The sequence below is a fragment of the Heterodontus francisci genome, chromosome 25 (genome assembly GCF_036365525.1).
Source record: "Heterodontus francisci isolate sHetFra1 chromosome 25, sHetFra1.hap1, whole genome shotgun sequence".
Classification (NCBI taxonomy): Eukaryota; Metazoa; Chordata; class Chondrichthyes; order Heterodontiformes; family Heterodontidae; genus Heterodontus; species Heterodontus francisci.
Window position 1 is genome coordinate 40,535,341 of NC_090395.1, and position 19,742 is coordinate 40,555,082.

At 39.9% G+C, this 19,742-nt stretch overlaps 1 protein-coding gene across 10 annotated transcripts in view; it reads right to left on the minus strand.

Annotated features, from left to right (window-relative positions):
• The window catches only part of LOC137383840 (synaptotagmin-B), a 691,314-nt gene that overhangs the window by 230,548 nt on the left and 441,024 nt on the right, over positions 1-19,742 (minus strand). The window lies entirely within an intron of this gene.

The window sequence follows — 19,742 nt, forward strand, 5'->3', positions numbered from 1 at the left end:
GGAAAAATCAATAACAGTCTTAGTACTGATCAACATTTAGCAAAGTTAGTTCCAATAGATTTCTTCACGAGTCCAACAAGCGTGCAGTTCGTATCTACGCTATCAAATCAGATGAAATGCTTTAGGGATTCAATGTGAAATTAGTGATTGACAATGAAAGCCGTGCAATTGTTGTGCTACAGTTATCATGTAATGGACTTTCATCAACTCCTTTGCAGTCACAGCAATCACAGACACAGACACACACAGATATATAATAGTGCATTTCTGTTAATGGCATAATTTAATTCCCACTATTTTTATAAATTTATCAGTGAAATATGGTACGGATAACAGGAGGAGCTGTAAAGCATGCTCCGGTATAAAAATCAATTCATTTGGATAGACACTGTAATACTTGCTGTTTCATGTGCCATTTATTGAAGATGCTGGTATTATGAGGATGCTTTATCTTGCAAAATATTATCGAAGCTCAACGTTTTATTAAATGTATATTCAAATGCCCCACCAAAGGGATGGAACATCTATGTCACCTGATAAAGTGCCAAGCTCCACCAGATGGAACTAAGACCATGGACCTGCTGATGAGAGACGTGGACTACCAAGTAAATAAAACCCTTTAACAACCGAGCTATTAGGTCTCACAAGAATGGTAAATTGAATACACACATATACCATTGTGACAAATACTGAGGAACCATAGTTCTGTGCACTGCCAGTGAATTTTCACTCTTGGTAAGAGGTGCTAGAAGTCATGGATTTAGTGAAAGGAACAAATACTCTTCTTTACTGTCAGAATTTGAAACTTGGGTTTTTTTTTAGTTGAGTCTTGCAGACCAGAAATTCCAGTTTCAGTTCCCAGTCTATGCTGACTGATCTCAGTTGTGATGAGGATAGAGGCTCAACAATTGGCCTCAGCAGCACTGAGCTGTTAAAAGAAAAATCAGCCAGTGTTCCCCCTGTCATGTTGGCCCCCATCTGCCAAGAATGAGGAATATTGATTTTGCCACATGAACATTAATTTTAAACTGTTACTGGAGTGAAGAAAGAACTGGTTAATAAAAGCCACAATGGATCCTTGGCTGGAGAGACATTTTTCCATATTAACAGTACTTGGAAAGGACAAAGGGGCTACTCCCTGCTCCAATTTAATCCACAATGGACTTTTGATTACTAGATGTTGAGGGTGGAGGAGCTCGCATTCCATGCTAAGATGGCCAAATACACAAACAGACATGGTCACACCTGCTAGTCACATGACTAACATGCTGGGCCACCTGAGTTTTTTAAAACTTGAACTTGCCACAGAGTTTTGAACTGGCAGATAGCCGTTTTCTCCTGAACTGAAAAGACCTCTCATGGCTGGCTCGCCGCAGCCTCTCCTGTCCGCTCCCATCTCTTTCTCATGGAACTCCAAGACCCACTGAAGACACATGAACCCAAGAGAGAAAAGTCTCCTACAGTGAACAAGGTTTAAGAAAAATACTGGGCCCCAACGAAAGCAAGAATTACCTACAAGCAAGGACTCCATGGAGAGCTTGAAGCACAGTAACAAGAAACTCTTCAGATATTGCCTCAAACCTCTCCACCTCATTTTTCTTTAGCTCTTTTCTGTCTCTATTTGCATGTGCACATCGTGTATGCATGCTAGCATGGGGCGCAGTATGTATCCGTAGGCATTAACTGAATAAGAGTTTAAGTTTTAATAAATTTCACTTTTCTTCTTTAAACCTAAGAAAGCTTGTTTGTGCTCATTTCTTTGCCTTATAATTGGAAAGTGGTGAACAAGGATTCATCAAGGGGGAGTTCAAAACACGGTATGTTTAAAATTAAATCCTGTTACAGTAAGACCAGGTGAAAGCTGAAAGGGACCCCTAGACACCTTTCTCACCTGGTCGTAACAGAAATTTGGGTGCTAGCATCTGGCATTGACCCACAGACAAACGAGAGAAATTGGAAGTGGGAAGCCAAATTGTTCCCAAGCAAAATGAAAGAGCAAGTTTTCAATACAGGTTTTCTTGTGGTTGTGTGTGATTGAATACTAACATGTCTGCAACTGAAGCTAGTAGCTCTCCAAGCCAGGTGAAGTAACTTGGGATAAATTAAAAGCAGTGTCTATGGAGGAGCTGAGAAAAATGGCTGAGCAGTGTGAGATCTCTGTACGTGGCAAGGTTAGGAAGTCTGAACTCCTAAGGCTAGTGGCCAACTACTTTTCCCTTGAATCTGAAGAAGCAGAAACAGTGTTAGAAGTAGACCCAGACAGTGTACTGTTATCAAAGATAAAATTGGAACAAAGGAAACTTGAATTAGAAGACAAGGAAAGAGAAAGGGAGAGACAGGAAAAAGTGAGAGAGAGGCAGGAAATGGAGAAAGAGAGAGCCTTCCAGAAGGAATGTGAAGAAATAGAGAGAGAGGAGAGAGAGAAAGAAAGACAGGAGAAGGAACGAGAGAGAGAGGAGTAGGAGAGAGAAAGTATATTCCAGACAGAATCCGAAGAAAGAGAGCTGAAGCTGCTTGCATTAACTAGGGGGCAACAGAATAACCCCAGTGAAAGCATGGCCAATATGGAGGAGCATAATTCCGGGCTGGGTACAAAATTGCTAAAACTCGCCCAACTAATTCCAAAATTTAATGAGGAAGATGTGGAAGCATTTTTTGTGTCTTTTGAGAAACTGGCAAGGCAGCTAAAATGGCCAGCTGAGACATGGTCTATTTTATTACAAAGCTAACTAACAGGAAAAGCCTATGAAGTTTATTCCCTGTTGCCAGATGAGAGTTCATCAAATTATGATCAGACCAAAAATGCTATCCTCAGGGAATATGAATTAGTACCCGAAGCCTATCACCAAAAGTTTAGAACCCTCAAAAATCAAGCTAATCAAACTTATCTGGAGTTTGAAAGAAGTAAGCAGCTGGCTTTTGACCAGCGGCTGAGGGCTCTTAAACTACCGCTCAGCTATGAGAATCTCAGGGAAGTAGTTCTGTTAGAGGAATTTTAAAAATTCTCTCCAACTCTCAATAAAGACCCATGTAGAGGAGCAGCGGGTTCAGAGAGCCCGGCAAGTGGCCATTCTGGCCGATGAGTTTGTTTTAATTTATATGTCAGTTTCCCAGGGGAGAACCTTTCCTAATCACCACCAAAATTTGAAAAGGACAAAGGGCGGGAAGGTGATTTCCGTCCAGGCAGTCCTGGGAAAGAAATCAAAGCTGGAGACACAGGTGGCCCTCCTCTAGCCAAAAAGGAAGGTGCTGTGAACAAGAGTGAGACCCGGAGACCTGTGTGCTTCCATTGTAATAAAGCAGGGCATTTAAAAGCTAACTGCTGGAAACTAAAGGGAAAACCAGTAGGGTTAATCAGGGGACACCCTCTCAGTGAAGACGGGGACCTGATGGAAAGCACAGCAGAACAAGCTATGGCTGCAACTGCAGTAAATGTGCAACCCAGGAAGCTTATTATGGCCAGTGCAGGAAAAGTTAATAGGGTTCCTAAAGGTAATCAGGGTTTTGTGTTTGAAGGGAAAGTAACCCCATACCCCTTGGGTGGGGAAAGCAAGCCCAAAGTGATTCTCAGGGACACAGGGGCTACTAGAACCCTTTTACTGGGATAGGCCTGACTTTTCCCCCAGAGAGTGCAGTGAACACCAGAATGGTGGTGAATGGTATTGGAGGGAGGTGTATGCCTGTACCTGTACACCGGGTGCACCTGGAATGCGGCCTAGTTTCGGGACCGGTGACCGTAGGGATTGCCCCTAGTTTGCCTGTGGACGGGGTTGACCTGCTCCTAGGTAATGATCAGGCGGGGGTGAAGGTGGTAGCCCCCCTCCCCTCCCCAGTAGTGAAAGAAAGACCGCAGGAGGTCAGAGAGACAAGACAATGGCAGGAGACGGTCTCTGCAGTTTCCCTGAACGTGTAGTGGATCAGGCCATGATCAAACCAGCTCCCCCAGAGATGACGATGAGGTCTGCCTTTCCGAGACTTTCTTTGGAAAGTTAGGACACCCAGGGAATTAATTTAATGGATTTTCCCCAGCTGAGGTTCAGCAAGCTGACCCAGTATTGTGAGAGTTAGCATGGGCTGCCCAGTCTGAAAGTGAAGCAGAGGGAGTCCCTGATTGCTACTATCTAAAGAATGAGGTACTGATGAGGAAATGGAATTCTCCTCACGGACCTGAGAGCAAGGAGTGGACAGAAATATTAAGAAGGCCCACGAGACTACAGTGGCTGTACATGCCAGTATACGAAAGACCAAAGCCTGCATAAGACAGCAGTTTGACTGGCTAAAACTCTGCCAGGATGTGGTGAAGTACTGCAGGAGTTGCCACACATGCCAGGTTGAGGGAAAACCCCAACCTACAGTGAAATCTGCACCCCTAAGACCTGTACCAGTGCTCGGAGGACCCTCCAGCCGAGGGATTGTGAACTGTAAGGTATCCCCGCTGAGAACAGAAGGGGACAGGCAGGCACACGACTGGCAAAAGTTTAGAAAGAGAAGGGGAAAAAGTTACCATGAGGGCAGGTTAAAGGAAGTCCAGGAGGAATCCCGGATGAAAACCCCTACGGTCCAGTCAGCCAACGCTGAAAAATTTGAAAAGTTAGACCCCACATCCTATGTAAATGCAGACTCTAGAAGCACCCCACCAGAGTTGCTAACAGCATTTACAGGAGCCTGCAGAGACAAAGAGAGACCTCTAGAACTCAGAGCAACCATTAGGTTGATGCCTCACCTAGTCGAAATGCCACAGGAGAGTACAGTCAAGTCTGCACAAATACCTATAGGTAGGAGTGTCCCAGAGAACAAAGGGGATATTAACAACGAATCCTCCCCTACAGACAGAGAAAAAGGGAACTACCCATCTCCTAAAGTCAAAAGCCTTTGCATGACTCAGCAAAGCACTGAAAGAGAGTTCAGGATAGACCCGTCCACTACTAACCCTCCTGAAAAAAACATTACCTCAGCAGGAACCCAGAACCTAGGCAGTCATGGCAATGTGCAAACTGAAGAAAAGCTTCCCCAAAGAAACACATGGTTACTGGGATGCCAAAAAGCGGAAATTACAGCAGCACTGGCACCCAGAAAAGAAAATTTTAATAAGCCCTGAGATTTATGATTGAATGGAATGAATGAGAGAAATGCATGCTTTTTGTTTCTGTATCTTATAATATCTCGCAAACCTTTTAATGAAATGCGCCTTTTTTACAAAGCACATTTCATTCTGCAAACCCAGTTTAGCATCTATGTCCTTTAGGACTCGGCCAGCTCGGTCAGCAGTGGTGCTACCGAGCCACTCTTGGTGATGGACATTGAAGTCCCCCCACCCAGAGTACATTCTGCGCCCTTGCCACCCTCAGTACTTCCTGTGTATATTGCGTATGCATGCTAGCATGGAGCCCGATGTGTATCCGTAGGCGTTAACCGAATTATAGTCCATGTTTTAATAAATTTCACTTATCTTCTTTAAACCTAAGAAAGGCTGTTTGTGCTCATTTCTTTGCCTTATAATTGGAAAGCGGCGAACAAGGATTCACCAAGGGGGAGCTCAAAACACGGTGTGTTTAAAATTAAATCCTGTTACAGTAAGACCAGGTGAAGGCTGAAAGGGGACCCCTGGACACCTTTCTTGCCTTGTCGTAACACCCCTCTTGATTGCTATCTAGTGCTAGAAAGTAACATGTTCGGGTGCTGGACGAGAATAGGATCGGCTTGGCTATAATGCCAATTAGCCAAATGACCTGCTGTCTGTGCTCACACATGAGAAATGATCAGAACATGGGCAAAGTACCACCAGCAGGAATCAACACCCTCGAGGAAAGTAAAAAAGGTGAAAACCTTCTGTTAGAATCGCTATCTGCATGTCCTTAGTTCCCTCTGGTAGAGCTTTACACTTTATCAGGTTGCATAGATGTTCCAACCCTTTGCAGGATCACAGCGTAAGGTTACAAAATACATTGGATTTTCCTTGTACGCCAACATTCTGCAAATAAGGTGACTTCTATTTATTGTATGCATATAATCTCAACCTCCCACAATGCAGTACTGGGTCCGTTCAGTACTAGCATTCGTTCAATATGAATACTTGATTTCCCCATGAATTTAATTTGATTAATGTAAAACATGGCTATTGGTCATCATGCAAATGTCCTAGGAACTTCCAGATACTACCTTAGTCATGTAAATATCCTGCAATTCCATGAACACTACCTTAACAATGACCACTTCACTTAACCAGCAGCAGGAGCAGAAATTGCACGTACCTAAAAGAAAGCATCTCAGGAATCCACCATAACATCGGATTAGGTGACACAGAAATGGCTATTGATTAAGTCTAGGGAGGATACTGCCACTTAAGAAATAAGGGCCTTGACACTCTAATAGCAATGGAGGGGACTGAGTTCAGGTGGCACAGCTGAATAAAACCTTGACTGATACATTTAACACTTCAACAACAGAAAACATTTGTGCCCAAGCCTTTGTTTTCCTGAGCTGCTTAGATATGTACCATGGAACATCAGAGGCATGTATAAAGTTCAAATCAACATTCTTAATAATTTGTATGTATCTCAAATTGCTGATATTGGAAATTCTCAGTTTTCTGATTTAGGATTTATCCATCAGTCAGGCAAGAGCACTAAAAGCAACCCTTTCCAATCCTGCAAGCCCACAAAATTAAAACAGGACAAACTAGGAAATAGAAAATACAACTTCAAATAGGATTATATGTTCTGGACTTTGAGGTAAATATATGTCAACGCACCACAGTTTGAACACCACTGCTAAAACATATATGACAGATCTTTGATAATTTAGTGATATTGCAAAAGTAACCTGAGCCAAGTAAAATCTAAAAAAAATTACTTTCAAAGAAAACAAAGTAACTTACTGAATATCAGTGGTGGATAGTTATTGAAGGTACACACAATTTCTGTGTATGTGCATCCTTTCCCTTTTTATGCAGGGTGCAATGGTGCTATACTGTTTTCTGCCTAGCTGTACAAGTTGATATGCTCTTCACTGGTGAAGCACTGCACTGTCATCCAAAATATTGACCAGTTAAAATAATTGTCTGAGTATTTAACTAACAAATTAAAGTCAGAAAAACAGTGGTCAAGTACTGATTCTAGCCATAATCAGGTGTGAGCCTCATTAGAAAATGGAAATGGTGCGTGGGGGATTAAAACAGCCCAGGTCTCTCACCATGTAAACAATGCATAGGGGGGTTAAAACTGCCCAGATCTCTTACCAGCAGGGGCACGTGTGCTTACCTCTCACCTTTGATACCATTCTCCACCACAACTTTGCCATACACACACTCTGAATTTAAAATCAATATTAATGATACAGATAAACAATAACTTGCACTATTTTTGTCTTTAACATTGCAAATATGCCAAGATGTTTAACACTTCAACATATTGACCAGCAGACTATGAATTCAGTGCAATGTGAAAATAAATTGCCGTAACAATCTTTAGTTTTGAGGTAGATTATTTCCTCCTGACTAAATCCCAATACTCTAGTCAAGTTGCATGAATTCTGCATGCTTCCTCTAATCTTTATTTGCACACAACAGGGCTGATTCTAAAGGCAGTGAAGCATGACTTTTAGATGGATCTTTCTCTAACACCCTGTGCCACTCCAGTAGTTTTACTGCACTGATGACAAAATCAATTTAACATAGAGAAACGATGCGAGGTCAGTAAATTCTTGAACAAAATGTTTTGAATCCTTTGAAGGTTTTATAACATCAGCAAATACATTTCAGCCAGTGTAATGCAGGCTTGAAGGAGAAAAGGGTCATCTTGGGATTCATATTTCAATTGTTAGTATTTGCCCCTGGAAGTGACCTAGATGTTTTTTTTAATTAATCTGTTTTAGAGTCTGTGGTATTCATCTGAATGAAGCGGAGATACTGGACTGACATCAGAACAGATAATCTTAGACTTATTTTGAATATTTATATTTCCTTTACTCTGTATATTGGAGCAGTATTTAATAGAAGGCAACCAGTATCTACAGCCATCGAATTACCAGGAAGCTGTTCTTGCCTATTTGTCAGGAGTGCTATCATAGTTTGAAGCAGGGACGTTCCACTTTCTGAGTCATACTGGGCTGACATCCATTCTACATTTCATCAATGTCAAAATCATAGCATAGCAATTAATAGGCTCCGTTAAAACATATTTGCAGGATTGAAAATCACAACTGTTTCACAGTTTAAGCTGTTGGATGAAACAGAAATGTGTGACTATTAGGGTTACTGAGCAATCTATCACTCCCTACTCACACTCCCACCTAAAGGAGGCTACCTGAAACTGAAGTGCTAATGAGAAAAAAAATAAAGACATATAATTCTATTTTGTCTTCATAGAGATTGGCATTGGGAAATGGAACATTTTATTGCCAGAGTCAACATCAAATAGTCCCTAACCTAGTACAGAACAATCTCTATAGAAGGAAAAGACTTCTATACCGGTCAGTTTTAGTGTGAGTGAAACTGTCTAATTAGTGTTGATGTGTGGTCAGTTATGTGTTATAAAGAGCAGAGTTGAAGCTGCCCAACATCACTTCACTTAGCTCCCTTAACTATTGGAGGTGTGTGATCTTTTAACTTCCATTGTTCATGCTAGTTTAAAGTTCATGTCATAGAAATGAAGGATCTGTTTACTCATATAGTGTACAATGCAGTCTCAACATGTTTCTTCAACAGGTCAAATGAATTAATCTTACCTACTTTCCATATTCCAAATTTATCACAGCCCTAATATGTGCTCTAGCCATAGTCCCAAAGGACCATAGGCATCTCTTCCCATTAGAGAGACAGTTGGTGATGTATAGCTTGAGGGACACCTCACCTTAAGCATGGGGCAAGGCAAGGTGGCAAACCTTCATGAACTACCAAAGCCGATACAGGGATTGAACCCGCACTGTTGATATCTTTCTGCATCATACACTAGCCGTCTAGCCAACCGTATAATTGCTAAAGCACAGACAAATGCACAGCAGTGATGCTGTACTATTATGGAAGAAAGTAATGGGTTCATGAAGACAAATTGGATCACATGTTCCCAAGTGCTGAGTCCAAACTCAATATTTCTCATTTTCCACACTCACACAGAAAAATTAAATCTATAATATTATTTGTATATTCATCTCGACACTCCAACATCACTTCCTATTATCACAAAAACCTATCTGATGGAACAATTATGAATTATGGACATTATTATGCATGGGTCCCTTGCTGCCTTTATCAATAATTGTCTCTCCTTTTCACAAAACTATGTTTGGTAATGCAGGTCTTACTGGTGCTTGCATGAATAATTTATGACAATCACCAATATCACTTCGCAGATTGCATTACCAAGACAAAAGCAAAATTCAGCAAATAGGAGAGCTTTCCAAATCCAGCAATCCTCATTGTATTTCTCTGCCCTTCTCTAGAACATACTATTTTATTAAATCCCACAGATTGCACTATAAAGTGAATCTATTGTTATCATATGCATCACACTTAAAAATACACCAATGCTTTAATAAGTGAAATCTAGAAATATAAATTTTTGAGTAGAACAAAATGTTGAGGCTTAATTATCTATCAAATATATTTCTACATAAAGATATGTATATATATATATGTTATGTTCTTCCAATGTACCATACTTCTTACTTTACAAATTCTAGATAAATTCAAGGCAAGAAATATGAAAACAAGGACTGCATTTTTCCCTCTGGAGAACCTATGTGATTGGAACCCTGGTGTCATCTCCTGTAAACATTATCACCAACTCGTAATTCTTGCCTTTCGTGTAATGCCAGCCATAGAAAGCTATCGGTGGGACACAAGGGAGTTTCATAGAGGGATGATAATGTAGGAATTCAGTCCTCAGTAGGGCAACGAATTATGAAAAAAAATTACATTACATTTAACAAACCTCTTATGATGAGAAAACAACAAAATAGCTGGAACTGCAATATGTATGCACAATACATGGGAACTAGGGCGCACTTATAAAGTATGACCTTTCATTTCCATGCCTATAAGGAAGTTATAATTAAGCATGGAAGTCATAAGAAAGGAAAGAAATGGATAAATATATCACAAACATTATGAGGCCACTTGTCCATAGTGTCCACAGTGATCCAACACTGCAGAGAGCTCTTCTACTTGCACCAGTCACTAATAGAAGAAGCCTATTGTTGCAACATTCTAGACTTGCTGAACCTCAGACAAAATCTGCGGTAATGAATACCATGATACATTAGAGTCATAGAGAGATACAGCACTGGAACAGGCCCTTTGGCCCACCGAGTCTGTGCTGACCATCAACCACCCATTTATATTAATCCTACATTAATCCCATTTTCCCTCTCACATCCCCACCTTTCCTCAGTTGTCCTACCATCTACCTCCACTAGGGGCAATTTACAATGGCCAATTTACCTATCAACCCACAAGTCTTTGGCATGTGGGGGGAAACCGGAGCATCTGGAGGGAACCCGCGCAGTCACAGAGAGAACTTGCAAACTCCGCACAGGCAGTACCCAGAACCTAACCTGGGTCGCTGGAGCTGTGAGGCTGCAGTGCTAACCAATGCGCCACTGTGCTGCCCTTAGGTCCTGAAAAACGAGCTCAAACAAGTTTTTAATTCTGAGGACTCACATCACTTGTGTGAAAATGTTCTCATGTCTATCTGCAATTACACATTTTACACCTAGTTACAATCCACTGTTGTGCAATAGCTATACAGAGGAAAGAGAACTGGAGAATATGTTAACTTGGATCATATTTACATGCTTCTTTGTTCTGCCTCAAAAATAGTTTAAGCAGAGAACTATAAACAATTTATCTGCTCTCTCATTTGTTTGAGAATGGTGTATATGTGGGAAGACTTTTTATAGGGACAGAAATATTAAAATAATAATCATATAATGGATCAATTTTAGCTTCACACACTAAAAATAACTCAGATATTTAAATATATTCTATATTATTAACCATAGACGTAAGCCAGGATATTATTACTTTGATAGTTTCAATTTACATATGAAGGAAGCCAGAAGTACAAATAACAAGCTGATCTTTTCAAAAGTTAAATCCTCCAGCTTTTTCAAAAGGACAGATATTATACTAAATGACAAAGCAATTTATACAGCTATTTACTCATTAGCTTTGAACAGACCCAGGAGAGCAAAACATGTCTGAGTGTACCAAAGCAATTCTCATTAAATCGTAAACTGTCAAGATATGGAAATGCTAGAACAGAACAATCCTATTGTCTCACTCATCTTATCGCTGCAAACTTACGCTATGGGATCAAAGTCTGTTCTCTCTGACAGCTGTTACGCGCCTTAAGTGAAATCAGCTTGGACATTTTCAATCTCACTCCCAATGGACAAACTTGCAGCACAAAACTGTTCCTAATTTATAATTAATTGGATAATCTAATTCAGAGAAGTCAAAAGGATGTCTGGTGTAGGGCAGCAGAATGTCCACCAGTGCAGTAGGAGCTGCTCTCTGAGGTGAATAGGGTTAAGGAACATATTGTGGGAATGTAGAAAGGACTATGAATTGTATGCAACTTGCACTATAACTGGCTGGGGAATGGTTGGTTGCTGCTGTCAATGTTTGCATTTGTCAGCATTGTTCCTTCTCACCCTGATGAACACAGAAGCCACAGAGCGACATTACTATTTGAAGCATCTGAAATCCCATTTTATCATATTGAGGCATTACAATTTAGTTTTTACATGAAATAAACAATGTAAAATAATTATGAAGAGTACATTATTTTACAAAAGTATTAAAATGACATTTTTTTGAAAAATAGTTCTTGAAATGAAGCAGCCAATTTATGGTCTGCATCGTACACATCCTCTTCTGTTATGCTCTGCACTTTCTCCAAAATTGACAATAATTGCTTCGAGCAGTGTTTTGTATAACCAAACATTATATTCATAAACTTAAAATGTCATTAACATGTGAGGAATTAAAGTGCACCCAAAGTAAACTACCTAGCAGGGGAGATTTTCTCTGTGCTCTAGATATAGGAAATCATAAATGCATTCAACACAAATCTGAAGAAGAGTGCTTCATCTTTTGATGAGGCACTTTACACTCTTCTAGCCTTAACATTGAGTTCAACATTTCCAGATTATAATCACCGGTCCTATTTATCAGCCCGTAGTCGCTGGTAATGATTCTACTTTTGCCATTCTGCGCCTCTTCTGGATCCATCTTGTGTTTCTTTTGTTGTCCCATTACTACTCCCTTTGCCTGGCACCATCATCCTTTTTGTCATTTCATCTCTCCTTCTTTCCAGCCTATCACTGACCTTCCCTTTTATGATTTCCTCCCCCACCTCACTTTTCCCTGTCTCTGTACTTGCTTATAAAATGGTTAAGTACTATACTAACTCACTTACTACATTGCTGTAAACAGTTTTCCATCAGTACAGCATTTATTGCACATACTTATAACTATGGCTCTGTGCTGTGATGTTACTTCATTGTAATAATATACATTTGTGCTTTGAGTATTGGATTTTTTTCCGCACTTCTCGCCAGTTTCTCCAAATAGTTGACATTTTGTATACTCTGGGCATTGAATTGCCAATAAATTTGCATTTCTCTCAAAAATTGGTCTCTGCTGAGCTGAATTACTAAACTTAGGCTTTTGTAGATGCTAAGTGACTTATTAACTGCTTAGAAAACATCAAGGGATCATTATTGTAGCAATATAATGGTTGGATACTGGAACTTTCATTGTCACTAATGAAATCACATGCTGTGGAATCACAAAGTTTAAAACTGTGTATTCCAGTGATTTTGTTTGCAAGAATAATGAAGAAGAATAAGCACTTGTTTTATTTTTCATTAGAAGATTATTTTCCAACCCTTAGTATTGTAAAATTGGAATAATTATAATTGGCATTGATTAACTCTTCTATGACACATTCTCTTCTCTGGAACTCAAGGTACAATTCTTTCCTCCTATATCTGTTTTAGCAAAGGAATGAAAGTGAAAGGAATGTTTTATTTCTCTTTTGTCAAAATATATTTCCCCTTCAATGTTGCTTTGATCCATATTTCTGCGTTTTCATCCCACTGACTTTTCAGCTAAATGGTACATTATTCTGCTTGACTCATGATCCCTTACAGATTAGAAACATTTTTTCTACTAACTATGTCAATGGATTCATAGACTAGAAAAGGTGTTCAATTCACATTTTCAGGGTCAAACATCATAGTTCGGATGAATTGACGTATTTAAGTTTTGGATTGTATGAATTTTTTCTGAATATTATGAAGTATTGCCAACAGAATTGCCTGATAAAGACTAGGCCAAATGCCATTCCCCCCTGATTATCAAGTACCAGATTCATACCATCCATCGCACTGGATCAACTGTTTATCCTACAAGAAAGGATGAGGGACTGGGCACATTCTGGTTTCTATGTACTAGACCACCAGAAATCATATTAGTACTCAAACATTTCTTCTCTCCCAGGAAATATTGTTTTTTGATTTTTTTTGTCACTGTGGCTGCATCTATCAGTGGCAATAGTAGAACACACGTTTTGGCACTGTACACATGTGAAGATGGCCACTTAACCCCACAGGGTTCACACACTATGCATGGCTGAACTAGTTCAACTAAGAGCTGATATGAAGTTGGACAATATTTGCTCCCTTTCTGGTTCATGTCTCATTCTCGTTCTGTCCCTTCACACTTGAAAGGGCTCATTCATGTTGGGGTACAGTCCTCTTGGTATAGGTCATGCTTCAAAACCTCATCCAGTCAGGTGGACTCTGGACTCTGTTTCGCCTGCTGCTGTACATACTGTCAAGACCACAGTAATTTGGAATTAAATACATCTCTCTTGTAGATAAACCCCATTCCCTTAATATTTTGAAGTTTAAAGGATGCTGTCAAGAATGTAAAGCTTATAGTGCTCAACTTGTGATGTGCTGCCCCGTATTTGTAAAATCATGTTATGGATATTATAAAAATTGTCACTAGTATAGGTAGGTGGTAGAGAAATATAGGGACACATGAGGATGTGATAGGAATATGGGATTAGTGTAGGATTAGTATAAATGGGCGGTTAATGGTCGGCACAGACTCGGTGGGCCGAAGGGCCTGTTTCAGTGCTGTATATCTAAATCATAACGGATGGTGCACATTATCAATTAGTAACAGATTTAAAGCCAAAGTTGTAACTTATTTTGTCAACATAACAGTGTCATTTAAAATTTCATCTGAAGTTCAGCCGACAACGCAAATGTATCTTGGGTGGAATTACCAGCTAATTATTATCCCCATAAAACAATCCTTCATCATTTGGTTGTTTCCTTCAACTGTTGTTTTAGAAACTGGGCTCAAACTGACCTAGAAAGAACTGACAATATCAGAACCTTCAGCTAAAATTATCCCCGACAGCCTGCATGGTTTTTTGAATTAAAATGTGTTATACAGTAATCAAATCCTCTTCCTTGCAGCAAAGATAATTTTTCCTAATCACCCTGTCATATCAAAGTGTGGCTCACATCCACCCTATTTAAAATCTGGCCCTTCCCCAGCATATCTGAGAAATGTTTCAGTAGGTTGCTAAGGATCCAGGCCACTGCAGCATAAACAATGTTGCTGCCTGCCTTAACTTAAAACAAAGAAGGAAAAATATATACTTTTATCCTTCCCTACTTTTAAGATATGAAATTGGTTTTGCTGATCAAGGTTAATTGGACTGTTTGACAACTCCAGAGCTCATGATCATGCTTGTTTGCAAAAAACATCGTAAAGGGTTCAGTCTGAATGATGCAATACCATTTGTGCATTGCTTGTAAATTAATATAAAATAATTAACTTAATGCTACCTGCATTTCTGACCTAATTTTCAATCATAACACTAGGTGGAGAATGTGATCAATGTACAAGAGTTATGTAACTGCTTTCTATTTAACACTTTTAAAATACAGGCCATGCCTTTTGTTCAGAAAGTAATTACTTGCCTGTTAAAATGCAATTTTTCAGCACATTACTAAATTAAAAAGCTTTGTAAGTAATGAACTGCGGAGTCTGCAACCAGTGATACCGGCCTTTCAAAAGGTGCAATTAGCTTATTAATATGTCCAAGCATTGCAAAGGCACATCTGGATCCACAATGGTGTATCAAGGTTAATTTTCTGTTGTAATATGCCAGAGATGTATCAGGGGCTCATGGCAGAAATGTAACAATAGCGCCTAACTTTAAAGTCACAAATAATCTAAGCGCATTCATGACAAAAATGACATCTTGTTAAATGTCAAACTATTTTATACAGAGGCATCAATTATTTTAGGCTGTACATCAAAGATACAGAGGTGATCACTGTTTTTCTTTACTATAATGGGAAGAACAAAAATGACCTTTAAATGACATTTCGTAAACTTTTTTAAAGAGTCGAAATGAAAAGTAAATCTTTCATATTAAGAAGTTTCAATAGCACCTATTCTAATACAACGATTAAATAGAAAACTTTAGATGTACAAGCCCAAAGTGATTTGGCTTCAACTTGGAACAACTTACTTCATGCTGAAAGCATTTGGGAATCCTTCCAGGGAACCTGGAATTTTCTCATCACTTGAACCTCTAGGACAATTACCTTTGCCTTAAAATCCCGAACAAAAGAAATAGCCAGCTTACATTGAAACTACACTACCACATATCAGTGCCAAACCTAGGGCAAAATAAAAGACTACACGGAAAAACTATTTTGTATGTTATTTTAGGATGAGTGAGAATATGCACTTGAAGGAAATAAACTTGCAGGGCTATAGGAATTGAGCGGGGGAGTGGGACTGACTGGATTTCTCTGTGGAGGGCTGGCATGGACTCGATGCGCCAAATGGCCTCCTTCTAAGCTGTAAATGACTATGACTATGACTGTATGACCTTTTAGCTGTTAGTCATTTAGGAAGAGAAAATTTACTTTGCTCTATTGTAAATCATACTGCATGCCCGACTTCTAGGGTTTGTTTGTTTATTTTTTTACTGCAGAATAACTGACTGCACTGGTGAACTGCTTATGTGGAACACAGATGTACAAATGGCATCATTAGAGGATTGGGGACATAACAAGCTAGGACATTGCCCTTTCAAAGGATACATGATCATAGAAAATAAAATCTAACAATGTTCTGATATATCTGGTGCTTAGTATTTCTTGATGCACTGTACCTTTATCTCTCGGATCTCAGTTTGAATCTTCCCAGGGTTGTTTTTACCCACTTTCACCATTTGCTGACGGTTCTATTTTGGTGAGGTTTATATTTTGAATTAAGAAGCTACAGGTTTCTATTTTTGAAATAGTTAGCATTAGTGGCTACTTACTCTTGAGCTAGTTCATTTATGGTTAACACACATTTAAGGGATTTCAAACTCAGATCTTCATTTTTACAGCAAAATCTTATTCCTTACATTCTTTATGCCAATTTATACGATAGAATACAACATCCAGCTGTCCAGGACATTCAGCAGGGCTACCATCAGTGGCTAATGTGAGCCCGAGCACTGTAGGACAATGGTCTGATACTTATGGAAAAGAAGCTTTGTTGTCCATAAAGCTACTTTGGCTTAGGAACTAGAATATCATTTTGAGATATTCTGGCACAATTTAAACCCCAATAATACCCGTGAAAGCCACTGGAAGGTTCAAACAAGTAGTTTGTTTGACTTATACACCAATCACTCTTCCTTGTTAGGGGTGCATTGTTGTCCTTATATTTCATATATTTCCTTTATGGCCTGGCTCAGATTATTTCATGCTTTTAGGAGAATTGCAAGCCCATAATTTGTGCCCCGTTACTCTATGGTATAATATTTGACCAAAGCAATATGTACTGTGTCTGTCAACTACTCAAGTATTAGTCTTTTCAAAGATGGAAAGCAACTTCATCAACATCCGTTTATAATCATCCAACAAACTGCACCCTTCAACAGTTTAACCTGTCATAAATAATATTTGTTCAAAGTATTTTCTGTTAAGTTGTGTTGGGTTTTCCAGCACAATTTGCAAACCAGCTATAAAAGCTCAAGAAATTTTAAGATCAAGTTATGCCCAGCACAAATTCCACAAATTTCCACTATCTTTTGCGCTGGTTTAAAAAAAAATTGCACTGGAAGCTGACCCTGCCCACAAAACCGGCCATGCCCCCAGATCAGATCAATCACCATGGTGAGTTTTCGCTAATTGCACTCATTTGTGAGCCATTGAGGAGCTGCTTAAAATTAATTCGTTTTTAGGTGCAATGACACTCGTCAGCACCTTTTAAAAGCTGTTAAGCACTAAAACAAATGTAATTTACTAAGAAACTGACTAGTATACAGCAATGAAATTAATAAATGGTATTGTGCAGTTTTTTAAAAAAGTCATTTTGAGTTATTTAAAATTGGGTTACTCACAATGGCAGACAAGACACTGATTAAAAGTGCTTTTTTGTGATAAAGCCATTTTCAGCTGTCTTCATAAACTGCATCAGGTAACCACTCTTAAGTAAATCAAGGAATATTTTTTAAAGCAAAGAGAAAACAATTGCATTCTAAAACACTGCATTGTTGGTGCTGGTTCATTAAATATTTTACATTTGTGATTATGCAAATGAGTTTGAGCAGAAACTTGAACCATAACATCAATTCAGAAAACTGGCGCAAATACGAGTGCAATTTGTGCCTGGATTGCCAGTTGTACCCAAAACAGAAATTCTAGCCCCAAGTCCAATTGGATGTTGACTATTTGATTGGAAAGTGTATACTTGCGGACTATTTTTAAGGCCTTTGAAAGGCAGGAACAGGGATACAGTGCTGCAAAAGTTGCAACACATAAGTTACCACTCCATTCCCACTCTTGATTCACCCAGCAGTTCTGAATTGGCATGGAAATAGGTGGCGAGATTGGCCACCTGTTTCAAACAGGAATGACTTGTAACATGCAAATAGGGGTCCTATGCCAATTGTAAGGCTAGGCACTAGGTGTGGAGTGTCCCATCTGATTTCTATAAAGGGACCACTGTAGACTCTTCAGAAAATTGGGAATTTACATGCAGTATGAAATGCCCAACAGATTACTTTATGCTTCACATACAGTATACCTTTGTATTGTATGCCCTATTCTATTATGCATGCTGACACGGAACACAAAAGTCCGAGTGTATCAAGCCTGTGTCCTCAGTACCTTGCTCTATGGCAGCGAGGCCTGGACAACGTATGTCAGCCAAGAGCGACGTCTCAATTCATTCCATCTTCGTTGCCTCCGGAGAATACTTGGCATCAGGTGGCAGGACCGTATCTCCAACACAGAAGTCCTCGAGGTGGCCAACATCCCCAGCTTATACACACTACTGAGTCAGCGGTGCTGGAGATGGCTTGGCCATGTGAGCCGCATGGAAGATGGCAGGATCCCCAAAGACACATTGTACAGCGAGCTCGCCACTGGTATCAGACCGACCGGCCGTCCATGTCTCCGTTTCAAAGACGTCTGCAAACATGACATGAAGTCCTGTGATATTGATCACAAGTCGTGGGAGTCAGTTGCCAGCATTCGCCAGAGCTGGCGGGCAGTCATAAAGGCGGGGCTAAAGTGTGGTGAGTCGAAGAGACTTAGTAGTTGGCAGGAAAAAAGACAAAAGCGCAAGGGGAGAGCCAACTGTGTAACAGCCCCGACAAACACATTTTTCTGCAGCACCTGTGGAAGAGCCTGTCACTCTAGAATTGGCCTTTATAGCCACTCCAGGCGCTGCTCCACACACCACTGACCACCTCCAGGCGCTTACCCATTGTCTCTCGAGATAAGGAGGCCAAAGACCGATTCTTGTTAAATAGAAGAGAAATTGGGAGTGAATCTCATTGATGTCTTCAGCACTAATGCCTTCATTATGCTGTTATTGCATGAGAAAGATCAAGGAAATTTGTGTTTTAGTGCATCTGTGATCAAGTTTCCTTGATCTTTTTAACAGTTCAAACCTATGCCTGTCAAAGCCTCTCAGTGTTCATTTTCTTGACTAAGCTGTTCAAGTACAGTTCCGAAGAAGGGTCACTGACCCGAAACGTTAACTCTGCTTCTCTTTTCACAGATGCTGCCAGACCTGCTGAGTGGTTCCAGCATTTCTTGTTTTTATTTCAAGTACATAGAGTTTCCTGGTTTTACGCCACTCCTGCACTTTGTGTAAGTTTGCCTCAGAAAAATGAAACAGTATAGCAGCTATCACTTCAGGCAAGTCCTGGAGTTGGTGAGCTGAAGAGGGCATCAACTTCATTTACTGATTACAGGCTTTAAAGAAACTTCCTTTAACCTGTTCCTTTACATTTGGTATCACTGAGATGTGCACTTCATTGTACTGTAGCACTTTTGTATCTTCTCTGAATAAAATTTTGGCACTCGCCCCTAAACGCACACTCAGATCGACTTCAGCCAAGGTATAGCTTTTCCCTTGGGCCTACCGCACTATGCCATCCTAATGGAGGGCCAGTTAAAGCAGCAGCATTGTGTCAAAGCCAGGAGAATTTTGCAGTATGGAAGAGGACAGCAGCCCACCAGGTACAATCCTCTCAACACATGTACCGGCTGTACTGATCAAACAAGGGCAATGACTATGCCTCTCTAAGGATGCAATTTGGACATTTCTGCCAACTTCATCACAAAGATTTGCAGAGTTGTTCCATTGCCACAGCTGTTCTGTCTGTGGCAATTAAACTGACAACAGCCCTCAA